Below are 17,304 nucleotides of genomic sequence, written 5' to 3' on the forward strand. Positions count from 1 at the left end.
TATAGCAATTATTATTGTCACAATAACTTTGTAATGCTACTGATGTTTGTGTGCAACATTTGAGCTGACAGGCCTTTTTATGTCAATCAATCAAGTCACCTTAATTCAAGTGATAGATTATATACAGGGGCATGCCATACCTGCACAGTAGAGCTGGGACTCGATTAAAAAAAATAATCTAATTAATCAGAGGCTTTGCGATTAATTCATCTAGATTAATCACATTTTAATCGCATATCAATATTCAACCCGAGAACAGCGAGAAACCTTTTTTTTAAATGTTTTTTGGTATCCCAGTGAATCAATGAATAGTGACTACAGGATACCACTCATTTTCAACATTTTACTGTCATTAATATACCTGTTGTGGAAATAATAATAAAAGTCACCCCATTCTGTGTTGCCTAGAACTGGAGGTCAGTAACAAGTACATCTCAGTGACATTACAGGACTAAGGAGCTGTACTTACTTCATATTGTTACTGTTTTTTCAGACCTCCAGTTCTAGGCAACACAAAATGGGGTGACTTTTTATTATTTCAAGTTTTCAGTACTATAGAAAAGCGCCCAGTGAGAAACGTTCCTCGGTGAAAAAAAAGGTGCGATTAATTTATCTGTAGTTAGTCGCGATTAATTTTTCTGTAGTTAATTAATCTAAATTAATCGCAATTAGTCCCGGCCCTACTGCACAGCCTTTGTGATCTACTGGTAGATCACAATGTAAATGTGGGCACCCCTGCAATACAGGATTCCTGTCCAGAATTGTTTTATTAAATATAGAGGGTTTAAGTCGTTCTAAATGTGTGTTTCTTTTTCTGTCTTTCTTTCTTAGGACGGAGATCAAGGTAGACAGCTAGCCTGCCTGCAACTTGAATGAGGTGTGTAAACATTTATTTCACGGGTGTGGGTGTTGACCTTGGCTTTTGTGTTCTCCAGATGTTTTTTTAAAGGAGAGTGTCCTGTCCAGTGCAACTCCAAGTTACATGGGGTGGGTATGGTTGGAGAGTTTGTGACCATCCCAAGTGACGCTCAGTTCTTTTTCCCCGTCTCGGTTCCTCAGGTGGAAGCTGCATAGTTGGGTTTTTGATGGGTTGGGTTTCACGTGGTTGTATTGTAGTAGCTTGACATGTCTTGGAGGGCACTTTCAAGGACAGACTCAATCTTCTGGAAGTCTGCTTGTTGGGTGGTAATGCAGAGGTCGTCGGCGTAGATGAAACGCTGGCATTCTGTGGGTAGTGGCTGGTCGTTTGTGTAGATATTGAAAAGGAGGGGGGGCGAGCACGCTACCTTGTGGGAGGCCGTTCTTTTGGGCTTTCCATTTAATCCTCTGGTCATTTAACTGGACATAGAAGCGCCTGTTGTTGAGGAGGCTTTTCCTGACCATTGTGCAGTGTTGGACAGTGTCGTAGGCAGCAGAGAGATCTCTGAATACTGCTCCAGTTATTTGTTTTCCCTCAAACCCATCCTCAATGTGTTGGGTGAGGTTGAGCTCTGTCCAGCACAGGAGCGGCCGGGACGGAAACCAGCTTGGTCTTTAGTCAGCTTGGTATCTATGAGTGGCAACGAGGCGTTGGAGTAGCAGCCTCTCATAGAGCTTGTAGGTGATGCATAGGAGGGAAATGGGTCGGTAGCTCTTTGGGGATAATGGGTCTTTGCCAGGTTTAGGGATTGCAACCACTTTGGCCTATTTCCAGACAGAAGGGATGGTTTTCTGTGCTATGCATGTGTTCAGCATCCCCACAAGCCAGGTCTTTGCGTTGGGTCCCAGGTGCTGTATCATTTCTGCCAGTAGGTCATCAATCCCTGCTGCTTTTCCGGGTTTCAACTTTCCCATTGCAGTTTCAAATTCTTCTAGGTCGAAGGGTTTGGTTTAAGGTCTGGCTGATTGTGGTTGGTCTGATACCACTGTGCGATGGTATTCTCCTGTGGGTCGGTGGCGGTCTTGGTCACAACTGGTGGCCAACAGTCATAACCAACACCGCCACCGACCCACATAGAATACCATCGCACAGTGGTATCAGACCAACCACAATCAGCCAGCCCTGAAACCAAACCCTTCGACCTAGAAGAACTTGAAACTGCAATGGGAAAGTTGAAACCCGGAAAAGCAGCAGGGATTGATGACATACTGGCAGAAATGATACAGCACCTGGAACCTAACACAAAGACCTGGCTTGTGGGGATGCTGAACACATGCATAGCACAGAAAACCACCCCTTCTGTCTGGAAAAAGGCCAAAGTGGTTGCAATCCCTAAACCTGGCAAAGACCCATTATCCCCGAAGAGCTACCGACCCATTTCCCTCCTCTGCATCACGTCTTTCTTATACCTGTGGTGTGTGGGCTCCATCCAATACCTACACCAGTTGTGATGCAACAGAGTTTGCTGTGACCATTGTGAATTATGGGTGTTGTGGTCTTTGCCAAGACGGTGGATTGTGGCCCATGCCTTCCTGCTGTTATTTGTCATGTTGGTGTTCTCTATATCTTTTCGTCCTGGGCATGACGTTAAACTGTTCCGTTCGAGAGGACCGGCGACCCTCGAATGTAAACAGGTGTTGGGACAGGGACAGGTGTTGTCTTGATGCATCCTGTGATGATGCCACAGGTGTCATTTAGGGCTGTGTCGACCAATTTGGTGTGACGTGATCGGCTCCAGCTTGAGCAGGCATACTCTGGTGTAGAGAAAGACAGGGCCATGGCAGTTGCACGGATTGTTTGTGGGTCTGCGCCCCACTTGGAGTTCACTAGTTTTCACAGGATGTTATTGTGGTTGTTGACCGTGGCTTTTGTGTTCTCCAGGTGTTTTTTGAAGAAGAGTGTCCTGTCCAGTGTAAATCCAAGATACATGGGGTGGGTATGGTTTGAGAGTTTGTGATGCGCAATTATTTTTTTGCGTCTCGGTTCCTCAGGTGGAAGCTGCATAGTTGGGTTTTTGATGGGTTGGGTTTCAGGTGGTTGTATTGTAGTAGCTTGACATTTCTTGGAGGGCACTTTCAAGGACAGACTCAATCTTCTGGAAGTATGCTTGTTGGGTGGTAATGCAGAGATCGTTGGCGTAGATGAAACGCTGGCATTCTGTGGGTAGTGGCTGGACGTTTGTGTAGATATTGAAAAGGAGGGGGGGGGGGCGAGCACGCTACCTTGTGGGAGGCCGTTCTTTTGGGCTTTCCATTTACTCCTCTGGTCATTTAACTGGACATAGAAGCGCCTGTTGTTGAGGAGGCTTTTCCTGACCATTGTGCAGTGTTGGACAGTGTCGTAGGCAGCAGAGAGATCTCTGAATGCTGCTCCAGTTATTTGTTTTCACTCAAACCCATCCTCAATGTGTTGGGTGAGGTTGAGCTCTGTCCAGCACAGGAGCGGCCGGGACGGAAACCAGCTTGGTCTTTAGTCAGCTTGGTATCTATGAGTGGCAACGAGGCGTTGGAGTAGCAGCCTCTCATAGAGCTTGTAGGTGATGCATAGGAGGGAAATGGGTTGGTAGCTCTTTGGGGATAATGGGTCTTTGCCAGGTTTAGGGATTGCAACCACTTTGGCCTATTTCCAGACAGAAGGGATGGTTTTCTGTGCTATGCATGTGTTCAGCATCCCCACAAGCCAGGTCTTTGCGTTGGGTCCCAGGTGCTGTATCATTTCTGCCAGTAGGTCATCAATCCCTGCTGCTTTTCCGGGTTTCAACTTTCCCATTGCAGTTTCAAATTCTTCTAGGTCGAAGGGTTTGGTTTAAGGGCTGGCTGATTGTGGTTGGTCTGATACCACTGTGCGATGGTATTCTCCTGTGGGTCGGTGGCGGTCTTGGTCACAACTGGTGGCCAACAGTCATAACCAACACCGCCACCGACCCACATAGAATACCATCGCACAGTGGTATCAGACCAACCACAATCAGCCAGCCCTGAAACCAAACCCTTCGACCTAGAAGAACTTGAAACTGCAATGGGAAAGTTGAAACCCGGAAAAGCAGCAGGGATTGATGACATACTGGCAGAAATGATACAGCACCTGGAACCTAACACAAAGACCTGGCTTGTGGGGATGCTGAAAACATGCATAGCACAGAAAACCACCCCTTCTGTCTGGAAAAAGGCCAAAGTGGTTGCAATCCCTAAACCTGGCAAAGACCCATTATCCCCGAAGAGCTACCGACCCATTTCCCTCCTCTGCATCACGTCTTTCTTATACCTGTGGTGTGTGGGCTCCATCCAATACCTACACCAGTTGTGATGCAACAGAGTTTGCTGTGACCGTTGTGAATTATGGGTGTTGTGGTCTTTGCCAAGACGGTGGATTGTGGCCCATGCCTTCCTGCTGTTATTTGTCATGTTGGTGTTCTCTATATCTTTTCGTCCTGGGCATGACATTAAACTGTTCCGTTCGAGAGGACCGGCGACCCTCGAATGTAAACAGGTGTTGGGACAGGGACAGGTGTTGTCTTGATGCATCCTGTGATGATGCCACAGGTGTCATTTAGGGCTGTGTCGACCAATTTGGTGTGACGTGATCGGCTCCAGCTTGAGCAGGCATACTCTGGTGTAGAGAAAGACAGGGCCATGGCAGTTGCACGGATTGTTTGTGGGTCTGCGCCCCACTTGGAGTTCACTAGTTTTCACAGGATGTTATTGTGGTTGTTGACCGTGGCTTTTGTGTTCTCCAGGTGTTTTTTGAAGAAGAGTGTCCTGTCCAGTGTAAATCCAAGATACATGGGGTGGGTATGGTTTGAGAGTTTGTGATGCGCAATTATTTTTTTGCGTCTCGGTTCCTCAGGTGGAAGCTGCATAGTTGGGTTTTTGATGGGTTGGGTTTCAGGTGGTTGTATTGTAGTAGCTTGACATTTCTTGGAGGGCACTTTCAAGGACAGACTCAATCTTCTGGAAGTCTGCTTGTTGGGTGGTAATGCAGAGGTCGTTGGCGTAGATGAAACGCTGGCATTCTGTGGGTAGTGGCTGGACGTTTGTGTATATTGAAAAGGAGGGGGGGGGGGCGAGCACGCTACCTTGTGGGAGGCCGTTCTTTTGGGCTTTCCATTTACTCCTCTGGTCATTTAACTGGACATAGAAGCGCCTGTTGTTGAGGAGGCTTTTCCTGACCATTGTGCAGTGTTGGACAGTGTCGTAGGCAGCAGAGAGATCTCTGAATGCTGCTCCAGTTATTTGTTTTCACTCAAACCCATCCTCAATGTGTTGGGTGAGGTTGAGCTCTGTCCAGCACAGGAGCGGCCGGGACGGAAACCAGCTTGGTCTTTAGTCAGCTTGGTATCTATGAGTGGCAACGAGGCGTTGGAGTAGCAGCCTCTCATAGAGCTTGTAGGTGATGCATAGGAGGGAAATGGGTTGGTAGCTCTTTGGGGATAATGGGTCTTTGCCAGGTTTAGGGATTGCAACCACTTTGGCCTTTTTCCAGACAGAAGGGATGGTTTTCTGTGCTATGCATGTGTTCAGCATCCCCACAAGCCAGGTCTTTGCGTTGGGTCCCAGGTGCTGTATCATTTCTGCCAGTAGGTCATCAATCCCTGCTGCTTTTCCAGGTTTCAACTTTCCCATTGCAGTTTCAAATTCTTCTAGGTCGAAGGGTTTGGTTTAAGGGCTGGCTGATTGTGGTTGGTCTGATACCACTGTGCGATGGTATTCTCCTGTGGGTCGGTGGCGGTCTTGGTCACAACTGGTGGCCAACAGTCATAACCAACACCGCCACCGACCCACATAGAATACCATCGCACAGTGGTATCAGACCAACCACAATCAGCCAGCCCTGAAACCAAACCCTTCGACCTAGAAGAACTTGAAACTGCAATGGGAAAGTTGAAACCCGGAAAAGCAGCAGGGATTGATGACATACTGGCAGAAATGATACAGCACCTGGAACCTAACACAAAGACCTGGCTTGTGGGGATGCTGAACACATGCATAGCACAGAAAACCACCCCTTCTGTCTGGAAAAAGGCCAAAGTGGTTGCAATCCCTAAACCTGGCAAAGACCCATTATCCCCGAAGAGCTACCGACCCATTTCCCTCCTCTGCATCACGTCTTTCTTATACCTGTGGTGTGTGGGCTCCATCCAATACCTACACCAGTTGTGATGCAACAGAGTTTGCTGTGACCGTTGTGAATTATGGGTGTTGTGGTCTTTGCCAAGACAATGGATTGTGGCCCATGCCTTCCTGCTGTTATTTGTCATGTTGGTGTTCTCTATATCTTTTCGTCCTGGGCATGACGTTAAACTGTTCCGTTCGAGAGGACCGGCGACCCTCGAATGTAAACAGGTGTTGGGACAGGGACAGGTGTTGTCTTGATGCATCCTGTGATGATGCCACAGGTGTCATTTAGGGCTGTGTCGACCAATTTGGTGTGACGTGATCGGCTCCAGCTTGAGCAGGCATACTCTGCTGTAGAGAAAGACAGGGCCATGGCAGTTGCACAGATTGTTTGTGGGTCTGCGCCCCACTTGGAGTTCACTAGTTTTCACAGGATGTTATTGTGGTTGTTGACCGTGGCTTTTGTGTTCTCCAGGTGTTTTTTTAAGAAGAGTGTCCTGTCCAGTGTAAATCCAAGATACATGGGGTGGGTATGGTTTGAGAGTTTGTGATGCGCAATTATTTTTTTGCGTCTCGGTTCCTCAGGTGGAAGCTGCATAGTTGGGTTTTTGATGGGTTGGGTTTCAGGTGGTTGTATTGTAGTAGCTTGACATTTCTTGGAGGGCACTTTCAAGGACAGACTCAATCTTCTGGAAGTCTGCTTGTTGGGTGGTAATGCAGAGGTCGTTGGCGTAGATGAAACGCTGGCATTCTGTGGGTAGTGGCTGGACGTTTGTGTAGATATTGAAAAGGAGGGGGGGCGAGCACGCTACCTTGTGGGAGGCCGTTCTTTTGGGCTTTCCATTTACTCCTCTGGTCATTTAACTGGACATAGAAGCGCCTGTTGTTGAGGAGGCTTTTCCTGACCATTGTGCAGTGTTGGACAGTGTCGTAGGCAGCAGAGAGATCTCTGAATGCTGCTCCAGTTATTTGTTTTCCCTCAAACCCATCCTCAATGTGTTGGGTGAGGTTGAGCTCTGTCCAGCACAGGAGCGGCCGGGACGGAAACCAGCTTGGTCTTTAGTCAGCTTGGTATCTATGAGTGGCAACGAGGCGTTGGAGTAGCAGCCTCTCATAGAGCTTGTAGGTGATGCATAGGAGGGAAATGGGTCGGTAGCTCTTTGGGGATGATGGGTCTTTGCCAGGTTTGGGGACCACTTTGGCCTTTCTCCAGACAGAAGGGATGGTTTTCTGTGCCATGCATGTGTTCAGCATCCCCACGAGCCAGGTCTTTGCGTTAGGTTCCAGGTGCTGTATAATTTCTGCCAGTATGTCATCAATCCCTGCTGCTTTTCCGGGTTTCAACTTTCCCATTGCAGTTTCGAGTTCTTCTAGGTCGAAGGGTTTGGTTTGAGGGCTGGCTGATTGTGGTTGGTCTGATACCACTGTGTGATGGTATTCTCCTGTGGGTCGGCGGCGTTGTTGGTTATGACTGTTGGCCACCAGTTGTGATGCAACAGAGTTCGCTGTGACCGTTGTGAATTTTGGGTGGCTCCCTGAGGTCCTTGATCGCCATTGGGTCCAACAGTGGTCATTGAAGCGTGCACACACACATGCACACATGCACCTACACACGCACAGGTGCACATGCGTATGCACACCTGGACCTTTAAATGAACAACAACACAAAAACTAAGGCACTGGTGTCGGACTTCTGGTTTACCGGAACGGGGTTCAACTCCCTGCAGTGCCCTGCTCAATGTGGTGTATTTCATTCATTGGTCCATGGTCTCAGAGGTCATTGAGCGGCGCGCTATAGTGCGCGATTCTTCATCATTGTTGAGGATTTTTAAAAAGGCGAAAATCAAGGAAAAGCAAAAGGCTATAGTCCATGGTCACGGACTGCATACTGGTCAAGGTCATTTATACTGGTGAAGATCATTTACTAGTCTTATGAAGGTCATTTATACTGGTCAAGGTCATTTACTAGTCGCATGAAGGTTATTTATACTGGTCAAGGTCATTTACTAGTCTCATGAAGGTAATTTATAATGCCTTCCTGCTGTTATTTGTCATGTTGGTGTTCTCTATATCTTTTCGTCCTGGGCATGACGTTAAACTGTTCCGTTCGAGAGGACCGGCGACCCTCGAATGTGAACAGCCACGAAAGGAAACTATGTGTGTGTGTGAGGTGTTCTCTATCATTTCATTCCAGTACTACTACTTTGGGTAGTGTCTGGACGTTTGTGTAGATATTGAAAAGGAGGGGGGCGAGCACGCTACCTTGTGGGAGGCCGTTCTTTTTGGGCTTTCTATTTACTCCTCTGGTCATTTAACTGGACATAGAAGCGCCTGTTGTTGAGGAGGCTTGTGCTGACCATTGTGCGGTGTTGGACAGTGTCGTAGGCAGCAGAGAGATCTCTGAATGCTGCTCCAGTTATTTGTTTTCCCTCAAACCTGCATAGTTGGGTTTGTGTGTGTCTTTCTTTTTCTGTCTTTCTTTCTTAGGACGGAGATCAAGGTAGACGCCGTTGGAAGGCTCAACACAGGCCGATGCCCCTAGAGATCCATCCCAAAGCTTCCCTCAGGGAGCCCAGCAAGCCAGCTAGCCAGCAAGCCTGCCCAGTCAGCCAACGTAGCCAGTCAGCTCCGCCAGTCAGCCAGTGTAGAAAGTCAGGCTGCCAAGCCAGAGCATATCAGCCCTTGCAGTCAGCCATTACAGCCATACCAGCCTTGCTCAGTCAGCTCAGCCAGGCCTCTCTCGAGGCCTGGCTCTCTGTCTGCCTGGCCCGGTCTGTCCCGCCCTGCCTTGCAGCAACAGAACCAGCCTTTCTGGCAAGCCAGCCAGCTCAGAATGCGAGCTGAGCAAGCCAGTGCAGCAGCAAGCCCAGACTAGGTTACCGCAGCCTTACTGTGCAGCCACAGCCACTCAGCCCAGACCAGCAGGAGCTGGCCAGGCTCCAACCCTTGCAGCGCAGCCTTAGGCCGGATAGTCCCCCTGCCTGCACTTTGTTGCCTTCCTGGCCTGTCTGCCTGCCTAGGCGCCTCGGTCTAGCTGTCTGTCTGCCTTGGCCTGCCGGTCTGAAACTGGTTTAGACTAACTGCGTGCTTGCCAGCTGCGCTGGCTTGCTGAGCTCGTATTCTGAGCTGGCTGGCTTGCTAGCAAGGCTGGTTCTGTTGCTGCAAGGCAGGGCAGGGCAGACCGGGCCAGGCAGACAGAGAGCCAGGCCTCGAGAGAGGCCTGGCTGAGCTGACTGAGCAAGGCTGGTATGGCTGCAATGGCGGACTGCAAGAGCTGATATGCTCTGGCTTGTCAGCCTGACTTTCTACACTGGCTGACTGGCGGAGCTGGCTGGCTGCGTTGGCTGACTGGGCGGGCTTGCTGGCTAGCTGGCTTGCTGGGCTCCCTGAGGGAAGCTTTGGGATGGATCTCTAGGGGCATCGGCTTGTGTTGAGCCTTCCAACGGCGTCTACCTTGATCTTCATCCTAAGAAAGACAGACAGAAAAAGAAAGACACACACAAAGTCAACTATGCAGCTTCCACATGAGGAAGGCAGGCAGGAAGGCAGGCAGGCACTAGCTGCCTGCGTGCTTGCTTCGCCCTCCAGTTTCTGCTCCAGTTATTTGTTTTCCCTCAAACCCATCCTCAATGTGTTGGGTGAGGTTGAGCTCTGTCCAGCACAGGCCGGGACGGAAACCAGCTTGGTCTTTAGTCAGCTTGGTGTCTATGAGTGGCATGAGGCGTTGGAGTAGCAGCCTCTCTTGTAGGTGATGCAGAGAAGGGAAATGGGTCGGTAGCTCTTTGAGGATGATGGGTCTTTGCCAGGTTTGGGGATTGCAACCACTTTGCCCTTTCTCCAGACAGAAGGGATGGTTTTCTGTGCCATGCATGTGTTCAGCATCCCCACGAGCCAGGTCTTTGCGTTAGGTTCCAGGTGCTGTATAATTTCTGCCAGTATGTCATCAATCCCTGCTGCTTTTCCGGGTTTCAACTTTCCCATTGCAGTTTCGAGTTCTTCTAGGTCGAAGGGTTTGGTTTGAGGGCTGGCTGATTGTGGTTGGTCTGATACCACTGTGCGATGGTATTCTCCTGTGGGTCGGCGGCGTTGTTGGTTATGACTGTTGGCCACCAGTTGTGATGCAACAGAGTTCGCTGTGACCGTTGTGAATTTTGGGTGGCTCCCTGAGGTCCTTGATCGCCATTGGGTCCAACAGTGGTCATTGAAGCGTGCACACACACACATGCACACATGCACCTACACACGCACAGGCGCACATGCGTATGCACACCTGGACCTTTAAATGAACAACACAAAAACTAAGGCACTGGTGTCGGACTTCTGGTTTACCGGAACGGGGTTCAACTCCCTGCAGTGCCCTGCTCAATGTGTTGTATTTCATTCATTGGTCCATGGTCTCAGAGGTCATTGAGCGGCGCGCTATAGTGCGCGATTCTTCATCATTGTTGAGGATTTAAAAAAAGGCGAAAATCAAGGAAAAGCAAAAGGCTATAGTCCATGGTCACGGACTGCATACTGGTCAAGGTCATTTATACTGGTGAAGATCATTTACTAGTCTTATGAAGGTCATTTATACTGGTCAAGGTCATTTACTAGTCTCATGAAGGTAATTTATACTGGTCAAGGTCATTTACTAGTCTCATGAAGGTAATTTATAATGCCTTCCTGCTGTTATTTGTCATGTTGGTGTTCTCTATATCTTTTCGTCCTGGGCATGACGTTAAACTGTTCCGTTCGAGAGGACCGGCGACCCTCGAATGTGAACAGCCACGAAAGGAAACTGTGTGTGTGTGAGGTGTTCTCTATCATTTCATTCCAGTACTACTACTTTGGGTAGTGTCTGGACGTTTGTGTAGATATTGAAAAGGAGGGGGGCGAGCACGCTACCTTGTGGGAGGCCGTTCTTTTTGGGCTTTCTATTTACTCCTCTGGTCATTTAACTGGACATAGAAGCGCCTGTTGTTGAGGAGGCTTGTGCTGACCATTGTGCGGTGTTGGACAGTGTCGTAGGCAGCAGAGAGATCTCTGAATGCTGCTCCAGTTATTTGTTTTCCCTCAAACCTGCATAGTTGGGTTTGTGTGTGTCTTTCTTTTTCTGTCTTTCTTTCTTAGGACGGAGATCAAGGTAGACGCCGTTGGAAGGCTCAACACAGGCCGATGCCCCTAGAGATCCATCCCAAAGCTTCCCTCAGGGAGCCCAGCAAGCCAGCTAGCCAGCAAGCCTGCCCAGTCAGCCAACGTAGCCAGTCAGCTCCGCCAGTCAGCCAGTGTAGAAAGTCAGGCTGCCAAGCCAGAGCATATCAGCCCTTGCAGTCAGCCATTGCAGCCATACCAGCCTTGCTCAGTCAGCTCAGCCAGGCCTCTCTCGAGGCCTGGCTCTCTGTCTGCCTGGCCCGGTCTGCCCCGCCCTGCCTTGCAGCAACAGAACCAGCCTTTCTGGCAAGCCAGCCAGCTCAGAATGCGAGCTGAGCAAGCCAGTGCAGCAGCAAGCCCAGACTAGGTTACCGCAGCCTTACTGTGCAGCCACAGCCACTCAGCCCAGACCAGCAGGAGCTGGCCAGGCTCCAACCCTTGCAGCGCAGCCTTAGGCCGGATAGTCCCCCTGCCTGCACTTTGTTGCCTTCCTGGCCTGTCTGCCTGCCTAGGCGCCTCGGTCTAGCTGTCTGTCTGCCTTGGCCTGCCGGTCTGAAACTGGTTTAGACTAACTGCGTGCTTGCCAGCTGCGCTGGCTTGCTGAGCTCGTATTCTGAGCTGGCTGGCTTGCTAGCAAGGCTGGTTCTGTTGCTGCAAGGCAGGGCAGGGCAGACCGGGCCAGGCAGACAGAGAGCCAGGCCTCGAGAGAGGCCTGGCTGAGCTGACTGAGCAAGGCTGGTATGGCTGCAATGGCTGACTGCAAGAGCTGATATGCTCTGGCTTGTCAGCCTGACTTTCTACACTGGCTGACTGGCGGAGCTGGCTGGCTGCGTTGGCTGACTGGGCGGGCTTGCTGGCTAGCTGGCTTGCTGGGCTCCCTGAGGGAAGCTTTGGGATGGATCTCTAGGGGCATCGGCTTGTGTTGAGCCTTCCAACGGCGTCTACCTTGATCTTCATCCTAAGAAAGACAGACAGAAAAAGAAAGACACACACAAAGTCAACTATGCAGCTTCCACATGAGGAAGGCAGGCAGGAAGGCAGGCAGGCACTAGCTGCCTGCGTGCTTGCTTCGCCCTCCAGTTTCTGCTCCAGTTATTTGTTTTCCCTCAAACCCATCCTCAATGTGTTGGGTGAGGTTGAGCTCTGTCCAGCACAGGCCGGGACGGAAACCAGCTTGGTCTTTAGTCAGCTTGGTGTCTATGAGTGGCATGAGGCGTTGGAGTAGCAGCCTCTCTTGTAGGTGATGCAGAGAAGGGAAATGGGTCGGTAGCTCTTTGAGGATGATGGGTCTTTGCCAGGTTTGGGGATTGCAACCACTTTGGCCTTTCTCCAGACAGAAGGGATGGTTTTCTGTGCCATGCATGTGTTCAGCATCCCCACGAGCCAGGTCTTTGCGTTAGGTTCCAGGTGCTGTATAATTTCTGCCAGTATGTCATCAATCCCTGCTGCTTTTCCGGGTTTCAACTTTCCCATTGCAGTTTCGAGTTCTTCTAGGTCGAAGGGTTTGGTTTGAGGGCTGGCTGATTGTGGTTGGTCTGATACCACTGTGCGATGGTATTCTCCTGTGGGTCGGCGGCGTTGTTGGTTATGACTGTTGGCCACCAGTTGTGATGCAACAGAGTTCGCTGTGACCGTTGTGAATTTTGGGTGGCTCCCTGAGGTCCTTGATCGCCATTGGGTCCAACAGTGGTCATTGAAGCGTGCACACACACACATGCACACATGCACCTACACACGCACAGGCGCACATGCGTATGCACACCTGGACCTTTAAATGAACAACAACACAAAAACTAAGGCACTGGTGTCGGACTTCTGGTTTACCGGAACGGGGTTCAACTCCCTGCAGTGCCCTGCTCAATGTGTTGTATTTCATTCATTGGTCCATGGTCTCAGAGGTCATTGAGCGGCGCGCTATAGTGCGCGATTCTTCATCATTGTTGAGGATTTAAAAAAAGGCGAAAATCAAGGAAAAGCAAAAGGCTATAGTCCATGGTCACGGACTGCATACTGGTCAAGGTCATTTATACTGGTGAAGATCATTTACTAGTCTTATGAAGGTCATTTATACTGGTCAAGGTCATTTACTAGTCTCATGAAGGTAATTTATACTGGTCAAGGTCATTTACTAGTCTCATGAAGGTAATTTATAATGCCTTCCTGCTGTTATTTGTCATGTTGGTGTTCTCTATATCTTTTCGTCCTGGGCATGACGTTAAACTGTTCCGTTCGAGAGGACCGGCGACCCTCGAATGTGAACAGCCACGAAAGGAAACTATGTGTGTGTGTGAGGTGTTCTCTATCATTTCATTCCAGTACTACTACTTTGGGTAGTGTCTGGACGTTTGTGTAGATATTGAAAAGGAGGGGGGCGAGCACGCTACCTTGTGGGAGGCCGTTCTTTTTGGGCTTTCTATTTACTCCTCTGGTCATTTAACTGGACATAGAAGCGCCTGTTGTTGAGGAGGCTTGTGCTGACCATTGTGCGGTGTTGGACAGTGTCGTAGGCAGCAGAGAGATCTCTGAATGCTGCTCCAGTTATTTGTTTTCCCTCAAACCTGCATAGTTGGGTTTGTGTGTGTCTTTCTTTTTCTGTCTTTCTTTCTTAGGACGGAGATCAAGGTAGACGCCGTTGGAAGGCTCAACACAGGCCGATGCCCCTAGAGATCCATCCCAAAGCTTCCCTCAGGGAGCCCAGCAAGCCAGCTAGCCAGCAAGCCTGCCCAGTCAGCCAACGTAGCCAGTCAGCTCCGCCAGTCAGCCAGTGTAGAAAGTCAGGCTGCCAAGCCAGAGCATATCAGCTCTTGCAGTCAGCCATTGCAGCCATACCAGCCTTGCTCAGTCAGCTCAGCCAGGCCTCTCTCGAGGCCTGGCTCTCTGTCTGCCTGGCCCGGTCTGCCCCGCCCTGCCTTGCAGCAACAGAACCAGCCTTTCTGGCAAGCCAGCCAGCTCAGAATGCGAGCTGAGCAAGCCAGTGCAGCAGCAAGCCCAGACTAGGTTACCGCAGCCTTACTGTGCAGCCACAGCCACTCAGCCCAGACCAGCAGGAGCTGGCCAGGCTCCAACCCTTGCAGCGCAGCCTTAGGCCGGATAGTCCCCCTGCCTGCACTTTGTTGCCTTCCTGGCCTGTCTGCCTGCCTAGGCGCCTCGGTCTAGCTGTCTGTCTGCCTTGGCCTGCCGGTCTGAAACTGGTTTAGACTAACTGCGTGCTTGCCAGCTGCGCTGGCTTGCTGAGCTCGTATTCTGAGCTGGCTGGCTTGCTAGCAAGGCTGGTTCTGTTGCTGCAAGGCAGGGCAGGGCAGACCGGGCCAGGCAGACAGAGAGCCAGGCCTCGAGAGAGGCCTGGCTGAGCTGACTGAGCAAGGCTGGTATGGCTGCAATGGCGGACTGCAAGAGCTGATATGCTCTGGCTTGTCAGCCTGACTTTCTACACTGGCTGACTGGCGGAGCTGGCTGGCTGCGTTGGCTGACTGGGCGGGCTTGCTGGCTAGCTGGCTTGTTGGGCTCCCTGAGGGAAGCTTTGGGATGGATCTCTAGGGGCATCGGCTTGTGTTGAGCCTTCCAACGGCGTCTACCTTGATCTTCATCCTAAGAAAGACAGACAGAAAAAGAAAGACACACACAAAGTCAACTATGCAGCTTCCACATGAGGAAGGCAGGCAGGAAGGCAGGCAGGCACTAGCTGCCTGCGTGCTTGCTTCGCCCTCCAGTTTCTGCTCCAGTTATTTGTTTTCCCTCAAACCCATCCTCAATGTGTTGGGTGAGGTTGAGCTCTGTCCAGCACAGGCCGGGACGGAAACCAGCTTGGTCTTTAGTCAGCTTGGTGTCTATGAGTGGCATGAGGCGTTGGAGTAGCAGCCTCTCTTGTAGGTGATGCAGAGAAGGGAAATGGGTCGGTAGCTCTTTGAGGATGATGGGTCTTTGCCAGGTTTGGGGATTGCAACCACTTTGGCCTTTCTCCAGACAGAAGGGATGGTTTTCTGTGCCATGCATGTGTTCAGCATCCCCACGAGCCAGGTCTTTGCGTTAGGTTCCAGGTGCTGTATAATTTCTGCCAGTATGTCATCAATCCCTGCTGCTTTTCCGGGTTTCAACTTTCCCATTGCAGTTTCGAGTTCTTCTAGGTCGAAGGGTTTGGTTTGAGGGCTGGCTGATTGTGGTTGGTCTGATACCACTGTGCGATGGTATTCTCCTGTGGGTCGGCGGCGTTGTTGGTTATGACTGTTGGCCACCAGTTGTGATGCAACAGAGTTCGCTGTGACCGTTGTGAATTTTGGGTGGCTCCCTGAGGTCCTTGATCGCCATTGGGTCCAACAGTGGTCATTGAAGCGTGCACACACACACATGCACACATGCACCTACACACGCACAGGCGCACATGCGTATGCACACCTGGACCTTTAAATGAACAACAACACAAAAACTAAGGCACTGGTGTCGGACTTCTGGTTTACCGGAACGGGGTTCAACTCCCTGCAGTGCCCTGCTCAATGTGTTGTATTTCATTCATTGGTCCATGGTCTCAGAGGTCATTGAGCGGCGCGCTATAGTGCGCGATTCTTCATCATTGTTGAGGATTTAAAAAAAGGCGAAAATCAAGGAAAAGCAAAAGGCTATAGTCCATGGTCACGGACTGCATACTGGTCAAGGTAATTTATACTGGTGAAGATCATTTACTAGTCTTATGAAGGTCATTTATACTGGTCAAGGTCATTTACTAGTCTCATGAAGGTAATTTATACTGGTCAAGGTCATTTACTAGTCTCATGAAGGTAATTTATAATGCCTTCCTGCTGTTATTTGTCATGTTGGTGTTCTCTATATCTTTTCGTCCTGGGCATGACGTTAAACTGTTCCGTTCGAGAGGACCGGCGACCCTCGAATGTGAACAGCCACGAAAGGAAACTATGTGTGTGTGTGAGGTGTTCTCTATCATTTCATTCCAGTACTACTACTTTGGGTAGTGTCTGGACGTTTGTGTAGATATTGAAAAGGAGGGGGGCGAGCACGCTACCTTGTGGGAGGCCGTTCTTTTTGGGCTTTCTATTTACTCCTCTGGTCATTTAACTGGACATAGAAGCGCCTGTTGTTGAGGAGGCTTGTGCTGACCATTGTGCGGTGTTGGACAGTGTCGTAGGCAGCAGAGAGATCTCTGAATGCTGCTCCAGTTATTTGTTTTCCCTCAAACCTGCATAGTTGGGTTTGTGTGTGTCTTTCTTTTTCTGTCTTTCTTTCTTAGGACGGAGATCAAGGTAGACGCCGTTGGAAGGCTCAACACAGGCCGATGCCCCTAGAGATCCATCCCAAAGCTTCCCTCAGGGAGCCCAGCAAGCCAGCTAGCCAGCAAGCCTGCCCAGTCAGCCAACGTAGCCAGTCAGCTCCGCCAGTCAGCCAGTGTAGAAAGTCAGGCTGCCAAGCCAGAGCATATCAGCCCTTGCAGTCAGCCATTGCAGCCATACCAGCCTTGCTCAGTCAGCTCAGCCAGGCCTCTCTCGAGGCCTGGCTCTCTGTCTGCCTGGCCCGGTCTGCCCCGCCCTGCCTTGCAGCAACAGAACCAGCCTTTCTGGCAAGCCAGCCAGCTCAGAATGCGAGCTGAGCAAGCCAGTGCAGCAGCAAGCCCAGACTAGGTTACCGCAGCCTTACTGTGCAGCCACAGCCACTCAGCCCAGACCAGCAGGAGCTGGCCAGGCTCCAACCCTTGCAGCGCAGCCTTAGGCCGGATAGTCCCCCTGCCTGCACTTTGTTGCCTTCCTGGCCTGTCTGCCTGCCTAGGCGCCTCGGTCTAGCTGTCTGTCTGCCTTGGCCTGCCGGTCTGAAACTGGTTTAGACTAACTGCGTGCTTGCCAGCTGCGCTGGCTTGCTGAGCTCGTATTCTGAGCTGGCTGGCTTGCTAGCAAGGCTGGTTCTGTTCCTGCAAGGCAGGGCAGGGCAGACCGGGCCAGGCAGACAGAGAGCCAGGCCTCGAGAGAGGCCTGGCTGAGCTGACTGAGCAAGGCTGGTATGGCTGCAATGGCGGACTGCAAGAGCTGATATGCTCTGGCTTGTCAGCCTGACTTTCTACACTGGCTGACTGGCGGAGCTGGCTGGCTGCGTTGGCTGACTGGGCGGGCTTACTGGCTAGCTGGCTTGCTGGGCTCC

Source organism: Protomyctophum parallelum (genome assembly GCF_964188405.1).
Source record: "Protomyctophum parallelum genome assembly, chromosome: 17".
NCBI lineage: Eukaryota > Metazoa > Chordata > Actinopteri > Myctophiformes > Myctophidae > Protomyctophum > Protomyctophum parallelum.